The 12,038-nt window shown below is 43.9% G+C and overlaps 1 protein-coding gene across 1 annotated transcript in view; it reads right to left on the bottom strand.

Moving 5' to 3' along the window:
- The window catches only part of ndnf (neuron-derived neurotrophic factor), a 10,759-nt gene extending 6,988 nt beyond the window's left edge, over nt 1–3,771 (bottom strand). Inside the window, exon 1 of the mRNA XM_032526308.1 lies at nt 3,321–3,771. The gene's annotated coding sequence lies outside the window, so the exon portion shown is untranslated. The remainder of the gene's footprint in view (nt 1–3,320) is intronic.
- Between the last annotated feature and the right edge of the window lie 8,267 nt (nt 3,772–12,038).

The raw sequence follows: 12,038 nt of genomic DNA, 5'->3' as shown, positions 1-12,038 counted from the left end.
TAAAGTCTAATGTTTAATTACAACGAGGAAGAATGTATGATCACAATTTGAGGAAGGGATAATTTTAAGGCAAGGTCAGCCGCAATCGTGTCAACTTTGTTTTGCTGTTGCTTTTTATGTGTTTTTTTTTATATACATTTATGGTTTTTGTTTCACTTTGGGTGGAATTTGCTAAGCATTGTGGGTGGAAAACATCCTTCCATCCATTCTAATTGCCAAGCTGTAGAATGTGTGTTACAGCATTAAAAGGACAAATGCACAGTTTGCAATAGTTTCACCAACAGAGGAAATGGTGAGGATCTTTTTTTCCCGTGGCCGTCTTTGACACATCCACAGTTTCAATTCTCACACAGAAAAAAAAACAAGAAAATGGACCACTCCCTCTTCTTTCCTTTGTGATTTGAGGAATGGTATCCCTTCATGTAAAATTACTTTCATAACCACTTTGACCCTGCTCTAATTTAGGGTCATTACAAGCAAATTGTGTACAAAGCCAAAACAAAATGTTCACACTTGGTCTTTACATCGCCCAGATGGGCCCAATATTTCCAGGGACATCAATCAACTGCAAGATCCTTCACAATCTACTCATGATTAAAGCAACGACAAAAACTGCAACATGCAACAATTCAGCCACAACTGTCCTCCACCTGATCAACTCCCACTGATTTTCAGCACACTATTTTCATTTATGAAGGTGGAGCAGAACACATGCATGCATCCCAGCCCTGTCTTGTGTGTGTGTGCGTGCGTGCGTGCGTGTGTGTGTGTGTGTGTGTGTGTGTGTGTGTGTGTGTGTGTGTGTGTGCATGCTTGTGCATGTGTGAACCAAACTGCCCCTGACCTCCCCTTTCTCCCCTCATTTCTTCTTCTCTTAACTGGTCTCTCTCTCTGTGTCTTTCTCTCTCTCTCTCCCCTTTCCTCCAGCTCCTTGTCAAGAAGGATAAGCCTACTGCCTGCTGCCACATGGAGCTCATTAACCGAACGGGAGGGAATAAAAGACAGTTTAATTTCAACACAAATAAAGAGACATTTCGGATTCCACCCAACAAGACGCCTGGCAGGGCTCGCAGGACCTGAAACCTCTCTGTGTTTTCGTTAAGGAAATCTGAAGACAGATTTATGGAGTGGAGTCCTCGGTAGCGAGCTCCATCACTGCTGTCATTTCAGGGCCAATGTGGGGATTGCAGTGAGAGGATTTTACGTGTGTGTGTTTGTGGGGGGGGGGGGGGCTAGGAGCCTTGGATGGAACCACACAGGACCTGGACCTGTGCTATAGGAAGGCCAAACCAAAGCAGGTCTGGTGCTTTTGGACAGCTAAACAGCTCATTAATGGATTGGTAGAGACTGTGGTAAAGGCTCCGATCCAAGAATTTAGATGTGTGTGTGTGTGTGTGTGTGTGTGTGTGTGGTGTGTGTGTGTGTGTGTGTGTGTGTGTGTGTGTGCAATCAAACCATCACATTCCTCCGCTCCACTCTGTGTATAAGTCTAAGTCATCACTCGGGACCCGTCTCCTCGCCATCCACAACATCACTCACAGTTTGATGTTCTGAACCATCACATCATCAGAACCACGAAAGCAGGCACAATAAAAGCATGATGGAAAAGAAGAGCCCAGTTTCCTTTCCTTTCCTTCTGCCACCTCCCTCCCCTCTCCTCCTGCTTCTTTATAGTCCATATCTGGAGCTTGCATTTAGCACTGCATCCTGGAATGTCTCTGTGAAGAGGGTCAGGTCGCAGGGCCCGCTTTCTGCCTCCAAAAGCATTCAGATAGAATTGAGGGGTGGGGGGGGGGGTGGTGGTGGCGGCTCTGACTGATGTGCTGGCATTGTGGCTGCAAGGGTGATTAAAGATTACAAGAGAAAATGCCCCATGGGAAAGTCATCCACCCACTGCCCATCATCCAGGGCCCATACACCCACACCCACACCCACACCCACACACACACACACACACACACACACACGGGCCCAGCTGCGTCGTGGGAAATGAGTCAATCATGATCCGTTATGTTGTGCTTGGGGAAGCACAGAAAGCCTGTTCAGCAGCTATGTGTGAGCCGCCCTGCCTCTTGCTTGTGTCCATCTGAGGGAGCATAATGAGGGGCTTTGCGAAATGAATGTGCTCGGGGACTGGTAGTAGGGGAGTGTGGATATGATGAATAATTTAACAAGGAAATAGGAAAAACTTGAGACCTTAATCTTCCACCAGTGGCTGTTTGGATGTGTGGCAGTCAGAGACTGTATCTACACACCTCAGCCTGTCACTTCTCTGGACGCAAACGGCTCCAGCAACACTGGCGGAATTCTTTCAGCCGGAGAGTTTTCATATGCAAATCACGGTTTAGTTACGGTATGCGACGCAGACCTTCCCATTTTAAGACTTTTTTTTGTTCATGATTCATTCTCCTGAGAAAGTAGAAGGGAGGCAGTGTGGCTTCACCCTGCTACTAAATACAGTTATTCAAATCCCCTCTCCGGGTATGTCTCTCATTAAACACCGACTGAGAGGACAAACACGGCTCACATGGACCGGATGAGGAAAAACATTTCCCAACATGAGATTAACTGTCATTAATCTGCCTTCAGAAACCACTGGAAGCGTTGGGAACCAATTTTAATTTCAATTATATGACAAATGCTCCACATTAAGCGCACCAGTCATGTCCGTGTGGGTCTTACAGGTGCGTAAAAGCACCAAATGCGATGTGATGAAACGTCTACAACAAATGTGGATCCGTATCGCACTGTGCAGTGTTTTTTACACTTTAAGAGAGAGAAAAGCGCGCAGGCTGTTAGCACTACTGCGCGTAATGATAAATGGCCTTGTCGGGTGCTGTCTGTGTCACCCCTGGGAGCATGGGAACCATTGGGAGACGTTAAAGAAAGAGGATTTTTCTAAAGTTCATCAGTTTGACAGTCGTCAGCGCCGTGTCGTGCGCTCTGTTACACAGCCCGAACCAAAACAAGCCAAGATTTATTTAATTTGTTTAAAAAAGAAAAAGAAAAAAAAAACAGCATGCGAGCTCAGGCTTGATTGAACTGTGTTTGAAACTTTTAACTTCCCGGAGTTGTAAACCGCAAAACCTCTTCCCCTCTCTTTCTTTCTCTCTCTCTCTCTCTCTCTCTCTCTCTCTGGCTGGCGTTTCAAAGGCACCACTTTACTCGGGGAGTCCGGCTCTGAATTTATACAGAGCTTTCATGCACATTAGAACCATAGAAAAAGTTGAACAACAGAAGAGTAAGTTTTTTTTTTTTCCTCATTTAATAATTTCCCCCAGAAGCTGAAACATGCGTAAAAAAACCCCAATCTTTCTTACCTTTCCGAATATGAAACGCCGAAGTTGTCTGACGGATGGCGCTTCTTGCTCTCAAAGCCACTCTGATATCACCAAAATTTAAAAAAAAAAGTGCTTTACAACTAAAGCGATTCAAAAGAAAAATCAAAACCCAAGTTGTCCTCAGCAGTGTCCAGTAGTTCCCTCAGTTTGCACTTCTATTGTTGGTGCCTATCAATCGGATTAGGCGACTGCTCTGGTGCGTGTTTGCAGTTTTCTTGCGGATTTAACGGGTCTCTAGTGGGCAGGAGTGTATATGTGTGTATATGTGTGTGTGTGTGTGTGAGTGAGTGAGTGTGTGTGAGTGGGTATCCTGAGTGCTGGCAGTGCGTCCCTCCCCTGCCGCGTTGCTGCTATTGAAACCTCTCCACTGGATTGGAAGCAAAACTGGTGCGATCTTCTTCCCTGCGCTCTCTGCAGGAGACTCCAAGACACAGAACCAGCCCCACACGATAAAAAAAAAATATATACATATATATAATACTGGGAGCAGACAGACTCACTGGCTGGCCCTTAGACTCCAACCACACACTGCACAAGAACAAATCTGGCACACACAGCACCTGAATTCATAGTTTATCATCTCAAAGTCAGATAACTTGACTTTAAATCCCAGTAGGAGCACAGTGTTGCTGATAAAAACAGTCATGTCACCAGGGCACACATCTAAAGGCAGCGGGGTTTCCAGCTTCTTACATTTTTTATTTCCTAGCTGTTTACTCCATGGAAATTATTACTTTGGGCAGTAGCGCCTCGTAGTCACGCACGCCCCGGGGCTGTGGTGTGCAGGCAAGTTTTATCATGGGCCCTGATACCTGGGCGTGCACAACACGATCATACTGCACTTCCTCTGTGATGCAACTTTTGATAATAGCGACACAACTTTTTGCCAAGTCAAGTAGAATTGTGACACACACAAAGAAGCACCCACACACCCACACACACACACCTTCACTAACGCTGATCAGCTGGGGAAATTCCCGGTGAGACGTTAAAGTTGTTGTCTTTTTCCTGGGTTAAAGCAAATATTTATCCAAGATAACGGCCATTGACTGTCTCGTAACTGAATTGCCCCACGTTTATGGCTTGATGGGGGGTCCATGAATGTCTGACGAGCAGGCAATCTAAATTTAGAGGATGCTGCCGTTTCCTGCTGTTTCCTCCCCACGAGGACCGTCTTTCATGTCATGGAGCTGCAGATGTTTACGCATGGACGGCTGCAGGACAAACGACATCCATCTAAACCTGCAAGTTCAATTTAGCACAGGTGAAAAGTTAGATTTGGTCATTCATTATCAGTTGTAGGAGATTTTTTTTTTGGGACAGCAGGCCCCTGGGAGAGAGAAGCTGCGCAAAGGGTTGGTGCAACAGCGCCATCTAGCGGCCACTGCAGCATTGCCCCAGAGAACAGAGTGCAGTGTTCAAGGGGAAGATTGGACTAGTTATTTCTGCATACATGTTTAATAACTCAGAAAAGTGACACTTAAGACTCAAATGACTGCACAGAATGCTGTTGTTTCAAGAAGGTTGGAAACAGAACTACATCTTTCCATCATCAGTTAGATCACACATCAGTTTATAACATTGACCTACGATTTTTTATGTTTTCTCTCGGAATTACTACATTACTATTACCTACACATAAGTGTGTGTGTGTGTGTGTGTGTGTCTGTGTGTGTGTGTGTTGGGGTTATTGCTCATGATTAGTGCCGCTGTGACTTTCATATCCGTGGGATTAAAATAGATGCCAAATTGAATCTGCTATTAGCCACACCACCAAGCTGTGAAAATGAATCCACTCTGGGGACATGTATACTGACAATAACCCAGACACACACACACACACACACACACACACACACACTGACCCAGCTACATGCCCGATTCTTGAAAACGTATCCACACCAGGGACAGTTTAGTACAGATGGAGGGAGGAGGGGAATACCGCTCCTGTAATGTTAATCCCTCTGCACTATTTCAGCTCCTCTGCAGAGATGAGAAAAATTTAATTTTATGAGATTTATTATTTATTTATTCTTTTTGAGAACGTCAACTGATCCTGCTGTTTTCCAGCAACGGCCTGTTTCACACTTCCACAGTTGCACACATCTGTTAGTTTCTGCCGAGCCGAGCACTGCTGGAGTTATCTTCCGTGCTCAATGGCATTTTGATGGTAGACACATGTCACATTTTACACAAAGCTATAGTTTTGTTTTCTTTGGAGAATTTAAAGTATTGCATTACAGTAAAATTCAAACCTTTCACACAAAAACTAATCTGCAAGTTTTCACTGGAACTACTTCATGCTGAAGAAATAGTCCCCTTGACAGTGTGCTCTCTGGATTATCCAAAGTAACCAGGATTCTGTAAAGACATGACTGTTTTTAATTATATACTTAATACTTTTTTATATACAGTATATATTTTTTTGGTAACACACAACATAGATTTAGGTAATCCTGCTTTGTGTTATATATATCACTAAATTAGCTGGACTCCAGATACATATCAGCCATTAGACAGCGGAGGCCTAAAGGTTAAAGAAGCAAGCTTGTGACCAGGAGGTTGCTGGTTCAATCCCCAGACCGACAGGATCAAATCTGCATGGGTAAAGTGAAAGAGCAGCACTTGACACTCCCTCATTGAGGTGCCCTTGAGCAAGGCTCTTAACCCCAGCTGCTTTAGTGGAGTGGGGGGGGTTGGACCAGGCATCTTCCAGGTACAAATGTGTGGTAGTGTGTAAATATGACAGGTCGTTGTTGCAAATAAGAAGTTGTTCTCAATCAACTTTTCTGGATAAATAAAAGTTAAATAAAAATAAAAAAAATCACAGAATTACGAAGCAACAATAAGATGTTTGCATCTGATGCTTCAAATGTAGATGAGAGATGAGATTCAGAGGTTGATCTAATCTCCTTTTCCTTTGTGACTATTGATTACTCAATGATTAATCCCGGTCATCAAAGCCACAGTGACGTCATCATTTGTAAATGGGGAAAAAAGAGGAAATCATCCTGCATTCATTTGTGCAATGAGTCATCATGCCTTAGTTAAGCATTACTACAAACAGGTTTTCTTGTCTTATTATACAGTGTTTCCATCATGTTTTAAATGTGGGAAGTTAGAAAATTGTCTTATGTACTGTGGGTGAACCAACCCTTTATCTTGGTGATTTTGTGGGGATTTAACCCAGTGAACTATACAACAATGATTAACGGCTTATTATGTGTGTGGAATGTGGCGGCTTTGGGTCTGACCTGTTTGTTTTTTGGATATCAAGTCACCTGTTTCACTGCATGTAACATCAGCACTAGATAACACATATCCAGTGTGTCACTTGGGTAATGTCGCACCATTCTGATGAAGGATTTTAAAATTAAAGGCTTTTTTAGGTTGTTAATTATAGCCATATTTTTACTGTTTTTCAGGCTACTCTAAACTAGAATCCTCCTGTTAAACCAGATTCCGTCCAAATGAGGGTGAGACAACACATATCCAGTGTGTCATTTGACGTAATATTCTGATGTAGGATTTTAAAATTAAGGGCTTAATTGTCCAACTAAAGATTTTCAGGCTACTCTTAAAAAGAATCCTCCTGTTAATTCAGGTTAATTCCAACTCAGAGTGAGTCAAAATGTCAGCAGTTGCATTTCCAGCTTCAGGTTAGTGTTTTGAAAAATAAGTAACCATTCTTGCGAGTTCACAGAAACATTCGTAATATTTTGTGGCTTTGAGATGTTTTTTACAGGTCAGACTGAGAGGGATTATGCTCTGGCCCTCAGTCTGTTTGCTTTGGGGGTTAACTCTGTCCCTGACTGTGGCCTCACCTAACTGATCTTACACTTTCCCCAACAGCTCAGGTGATCCATTAATGCAGGGAGGACGGAAAGTAAGATGTTGTTGGACTGATAAGCGTTCACATGACACTGAGTGGAGTCTGGAAGGTGCTGTATGCATCGCTCGCCTAACAGGCATTCAGCGTTGTCTGAGAGGCTTTCTGTCACACAGCTGCAGGAGAGAGGGTGACGTCTGCCTTTTAGCGCTCCAACACACTGAGTTCATCATTAACCCGACAGAGCTAAGAGCCTACTCCAGGCAAACATCCACATTGTAAACATTTGTCTCCATCACTTCTCACCCCACCCCCCCCACCCCCAACCCCGTTGTCCCTTCCTGGATGAAGGGGGGAGGGAGGAGAAACAATGTGTGAACTCTGACCTGATAAAGATTTGATACACTCTTGCCATCTTTTCTAATAATGACGATACACTATGGTCCGAATCTGCAGTTTGCACGCTGGGTGACACTGAAGGCTTCAAGATAAAGTGGGAGGAGAGGCAAAAGGTTACAGTTCAAGGGAAGGAATGAAGGGAGGGAAGGAATGGAGGGAGGGAAGGAATGAAGGGAGAGAAGGACGATGACGGGAAACCAGGCTGGGTCAAGGACATCCCGTGCGAGTTTTGCCCAATCGTGTACCCACCTGGCCTTCAACAGATACGTGTGTCATCAAAAAAATCAACCAGGCCTGAAGGGTTTGTTACATGAAACCAGTTTGAAGTTTTTTTTGTTTTAAACATGTTTCGTTAAAGGCATCTGTGCTTAACAGTCTTGACAGTTTGTTGCAATATGGAACTGCTTCAATTTTTCTTTTTTACAAATATTTCACAGAAGAAGACAAAGAGAAAGGTGAGAAGGAAAATAAAAATGATATACATAACTTCAATCTAATAAATAGTGGCAATAATAATCACAAATGGAAAGAATAAAGATATTAGAACAGTGACTAAAAAATGGTAGTAGTAGTAGTTCATGTCATAGCAGGGTGTTACAGTATGTAGTGTGGCACAGCAGGGCGCTGCAGGGCGTAGCAGGGTGTAGCAGGACATAGCAGGGTGTAGCAGGACATAGCAGGGTGTAGAAGGGTGTAGCAGGGTGTAGCAGGACATAGCAAGACATAGCAGGACGTAGCAGGACATAGCAGGGTGTAGCAGGGTGTAGCAGGACGTAGCAGGACATAGCAGGACGTAGCAGGGCATAGCAGGGCGCTGCAGGCCGTGGCAGGGTGTAGCAGGGTGTAGCAGGACGTAGCAGGGCATAGCAGGATATAGCAGGACATAGCAGGGTGTAGCAGGACGTAGCAGGGCGTAGCAGGATATAGCAGGACATAGCAGGGTGTAGCAGGACGTAGCAGGACATAGCAGGACGTAGCAGGGCATAGCAGGGCGCTGCAGGCCGTGGCAGGGTGTAGCAGGGTGTAGCAGGACGTAGCAGGGCATAGCAGGTTATAGCAGGACATAGCAGGGTGTAGCAGGACGTAGCAGGGCGTAGCAGGATATAGCAGGACATAGCAGGGTGTAGCAGGACGTAGCAGGGCGTAGCAGGACATAGTAGGGTGTAGCAGGGTGTAGCAGGGTGTAGCAGAAGAAGCTCCTGAATGAACTAGACAAGCGGGTCATCTAATTGCAATGCATCTGTTAATTCTGAAATCCAGTTTCACTGGAGGAACTTCAGCAATTTTCCAGAATTTAAATGTGAGGAGTTTTTTTTACCAGAAAAGATAGAAGGCCAAGCAGTCGCATTTGAAGGTTGTTGCTGCTCTTTTTGTTCTGTTTGTGTGGTAGAAAGATTCATGATGTTGCAGAGATAAACACAGATAAACACACATGGTGATATGAGTGCTTCAGCTTTTCTAAAATTAGTCTACAGGCCATCCCTTTTTCTTCAAAAGCTCGTTTGGCACTTGATAGAAGAAGAAGAAGAAGAAGAAGAAAAAAAGGCTAAAAGCCAAAATTGAAGCCAGATGAAAGAGGACACGAGGGAAGATCGCATGTCGTGTCAGCGTCTAACTTCCTCTCATTATCCAATAAAAGAGGAGCAGCAGCGTCAGCGTCCAACTTCATCCTATTATCCAGTGAGGGAGCGGAGTGTCAGTGGTGCCTGAAATACTCAGAGGACAGGGAGACATAAACAAAGAGCAAAGAGTTTAGATTCCCAATCACACACACACACACACACACACATATATATACAGCAGAGGCAGATTGAAACAGGAGTCTGTCCCGGGCCTTTTTAGTGAAACTCTAGAGCGGCAGCTCCAGGCGTGGTATGCTGACTGTAAACACAGCCATGAGGAGGCAGACACGAGTGGAGGAGGATCAGCTCTCCCCACTCTGCTCTCTGTCTGTAGGCATTACATCATCTGTAACACATTACACACACTGGCATCCACAAGTTATCAACAGACATTTAACCCTCCTGTTGTCCTCGGGTCAAATTGACCTGTTTTCCTATATCAATGTTCTTTTTAACTACCCAAAATAACAGGATTGAAAATTTAACACATATGTATATATAATATATATATATATATAATATCAAAATAACATGATTGATTCCACACAACGCTCTTTGGCAAGTACAAATCTCTACTTTCATTAATTTCGGGGTGTCTTATTCAATTTTATAGCATTTGAAAAAAATATTGAAGTGGTTTCGAGATAGTATTGATTAAAGGTTATTTTTTAAAGATATATTCCAGTCTGGGATTATCCATCAACATACAGTACATTCCTTTATTTTTAGTCTGTAAATCTTGTAAATTATTAGAGCGGCTAGACATGCTCATACTGTCAGATCTTAATAAGGAGCTGGTCTAGACCTGCTCATCTGTAATTATAGAGCGGTCTAGACCTGCTCTATCTGTAAATTATAGAGCGGTCGACCTGCTCTATCTGAATTAGAGCGGTTAGACTGCTATCTGTAAATATAGAGCGGTCTAGACCTGCTCTATCGTAAATATAGAGGTTGAGATCTATTCTATGTAAATTATAGAGCGGTCTGGACTGCTATATCGTAAATTATAGAGGCGGTTGGACCTGCTCTATCTTGTAAATTATAGAGCGGTCTGGACCTGCTCTATCTGTAAATTATAGAGCGGTCTACACCTGCTCTATCTGTAAATTATAGAGCGTTGTAGTCTCTTCTATGTAAATTATAGAGCGGTCTAGACCTGCTCTATCTGGAAATTATAGAGCGGTCTGGACCTGCTCTATCTGTAAATTATAGAGCGGTCTGGACCTGCTCTATCTGTAAATTATAGAGCGGTCTGGACCTGCTCTATCTGTAAATTATAGAGCGGTCTGGACCTGCTCTATCTGTTAAAATAGAGCGGTCTAGACCTGCCTATCTGTAAATTAGAGAGTGGTCTAGACCTGCTCTATCTGTAAATATAGAGAGTCTAGACCTGCTCTACTGTAAATTATAGAGACGGTCTAGACTGCTCTATCTGTAATATAGAGTGGTCTAGACTGCTCTATCTTAAATATAGAGAGGTCTAGACCTGCTCTATCTGAAATTATAGAGTGGTCTAGACCTGTGCTCATATCTGTAAATTATAGAGCGGTCTAGACCTGCTCTATCTGTAAATTATAGAGTGGTCTAACCATCCGGAATTGCTAAATCAACAGGAGTGAAATCTTAAAGGTCCCATGGCATGAAAGTGTCACTTTATGAGGTTTTTTAACATTAATTTGCGTTCCCCCAGCCTGCCTATTGCCCCCCAGTGGCAAGAAAGGGCGATAGGTGTAAACCTAGCCCTGGGTATCCTGCTCTGCCTTTGAGAAAATGAAAGTTCAGGTGTGCCGATCTGGAATTTTGCTCCTTATGAGGTCATAAGGGGAAAGGTTACCTCCCCGTTCTCTGCTTTGCCCCCCCAGAGAATTTGCCCCCCCCATGAGAGAGAGTCATCATGGCTTTCAAACGAGCAAAGTGGCAGTTGGTCAAAGCCACACCCCCAGCCTCCACTTTGCCTTAATGGGACCTTTAAGAATTATAACTTTAAACAGTTAACAGATCAGCCACAAACCTGTTATAAAGCCATCTATCATTGCAATGACAAACGTGTCATAGCTAATTGTTACAAAGTAGGGTAAAGAATAAGGAGGCCTGTAACTCTATCTTAGAAATATGTCCTATTGTGAGAGGAGGAGGTGTGCTCCAGGATGCACACTCATACTGTACGTAACAGGAGAATAAATGGCCCTAACACACACACACACACGCTCATCCACCTTGGACAGTTCACAATAGATTTGTGCTTTGGCAGATGAAGCACAGCTATGTCTTAATCTAATGGCTGTGCTAAAAAAAAAAGACACATTTGAAGCATGCAAGGGCGTAACTTTGGTTTCAACATGGGGCGGGGGCATTATGACAGGGGGTCCTCCCACAGGAAATGTGTGGCAGAATACAATCTAATATTTCACTGTATTTTACTCACTGAAACGTGTTTTTGAAAACATTTTAAGGTGAAGTAGGCTGTCCAGCTGCTGAATCGATCTTCATTTCAGATCCACAAAGGTCAGTTTAAAAGATTTTCCTCAGATTCTGAGAGACTCTAGTCACGCTCATCCCACTCCTCGTGTCCGGGTTTGCACTCCACCGATCAGACTGCTCATTTGAATCTGACTACCGCTCCAATGGACGACGGCACGGAACACACCGAACAGACTCGAGTCGCCGACCTCGCCAGACTGACCAACGGCCGATTATTGGGTTGGTGTGTCACGGCCCTTTGGGAAATTATTATTAATACCTGCTTACCCGTGCCTCCTCTCCCTCTCTGCCCCGCTGATATCTTCAGTTTCTTGAATCTCACACATTTACATCAGACACAGCATAGAAACAAGAACCATTGTTACC

This window comes from Etheostoma spectabile, chromosome 9 (genome assembly GCF_008692095.1).
Source record: "Etheostoma spectabile isolate EspeVRDwgs_2016 chromosome 9, UIUC_Espe_1.0, whole genome shotgun sequence".
Lineage (NCBI taxonomy): Eukaryota > Metazoa > Chordata > Actinopteri > Perciformes > Percidae > Etheostoma > Etheostoma spectabile.
The sequence above is the reverse complement of the archived record's forward strand: the minus strand, read 5'-3'. Positions and strand labels throughout refer to the sequence as shown.